Raw genomic sequence first — 1,644 nt, 5'->3', positions numbered from 1 at the left:
TCAGATTCAGCAGAAAAGTTATGCCAATAAGCGTTGATTAGACCTGGATTTCCAGGTCGGGGATATGGTTCTCCTAAAAGTGTCGCCTTGGAAGGCATCATCCGATTTAGGAAGCGGGGCAAGTTGGATCCCATGTTTATTAGACCGTTTAGGGTTGTAGCCCGGGTGGGCAAGGTGGCGTATCGGCTGGATCTTCCATCCGAACTCAGTCAGATCCACAGCACTTTCCACGTCTCATAGCTGCGGAAGTGCCTGGTGGACGACTCAGCGGTGATACCCTTGGAGGACATTCAGGTTGATGACAGCCTGAATTACATCGAGTGGCCTGTAGCGATCCTTGACCAGAAGTCGAAGGATCTGAGGAACAAAAGAGTGGAACTCGTGAAGGTGCAATGGCAGCACCGGAAGGGATCGGAGTAGACGTGGGAACCGGTGGACGAGATGATGGAGCATTACCCCGAGCTGTTTTAGGAGCGAGCAGCAGACTTCGAGGACGAAGTCTAAAAGAAGTGGGAGAGACTTGAAGCACCTGATTCTTGGTACGTATTCTTGTATTTAATCCTCTATTTGATTTGCAATTTTAGCCTTGGACTGGGAGAGTCGAAGGACTGACTCGCCGAGTAGAAGCGGGGTAAGACACAGAGTTTACGTTGCAGACTTGGCGAGTTGGGTCCCGGACTCATTGAGTAGCCGCTGTCTGGAAAAAAACCCTAATCCTGGGGTTTTCACCCTCTTTAAACACTCTAACTCGGCCTCCCTTGTCCTTAACACTTCCAGAGAGCTGTTGAGCGAAACGCTAGCCCCTTTATTCTTGTGAGTGATTCTTGGATTTGTGAAGGAAGTTTGGAGCTTAGAAGAAGAAGGAGGAGGTTGAAGAGTGCGAGGAGGGGAAGTAGATCCGAAATCAACACTGTGAGAAGCTTCCATTCAGGTAGAAAAGTTACTACCTTGATCACTAGTTCATTAGATCCCCTTTTTGTCCTTAATTGATGGTTTTCAAGCCCTAAAACCTCAAACTCCATGTAGTTATGCTCTATGTTCTGAAAGGACTTCAGATCTGGACCTTATGAACACCTTAGAAGTGTAAAATCCCTATGGTTGAAGTGATTGAGGTCCTTATTGAGTTTATAACCTCCTAAAGAGCTCGGAATTGCCTTTTGGAGCTCATAGGGCCATGCATGCAAGTAAAGTTTCCAACTTTACGTGATAAGCATACCCCAGGAGCTTAGATCTATGGTTTGGAACCGTTGCATTTCTCTGTTTTGGTCTGTATGGGATGAGGGTTGAAGGACTCGGCGAGTTCTATGAAGATGGTCTTAAACACGGCGAGTTGGATGAACAACTCGGTGAGTCCTTTGAAGATTGCCTGAAACTTGGTGAGTTGTTCTCAGACTCGGTGAGTCGGATCGCGAGTCGGTCTAATCGCCCCAAGTAGTGAGTTAAGGGTGACTCAGTGAGTGGGAAGAGGGACTTGATATGTTAATGTTGGGATATTAGGAGAGGGACTCGGCAAGTCCGTGCCATGACTCGGCGAGTCCAGTCAACTGGAAGTTGACTTTGACCAAGGAGTTGACCTTGGACCAGGGGTAGGTCAGTCTTTTGACCTAAGGGTATTTAGGAGTGACTAATCTATGTTTATGGATT

This window comes from Lactuca saligna, chromosome 9 (assembly GCF_052625555.1).
Source record: "Lactuca saligna cultivar CGN05327 chromosome 9, ASM5262555v1, whole genome shotgun sequence".
NCBI classification, from domain to species: domain Eukaryota; kingdom Viridiplantae; phylum Streptophyta; class Magnoliopsida; order Asterales; family Asteraceae; genus Lactuca; species Lactuca saligna.
Note: the sequence above shows the minus strand (reverse complement) of the source record.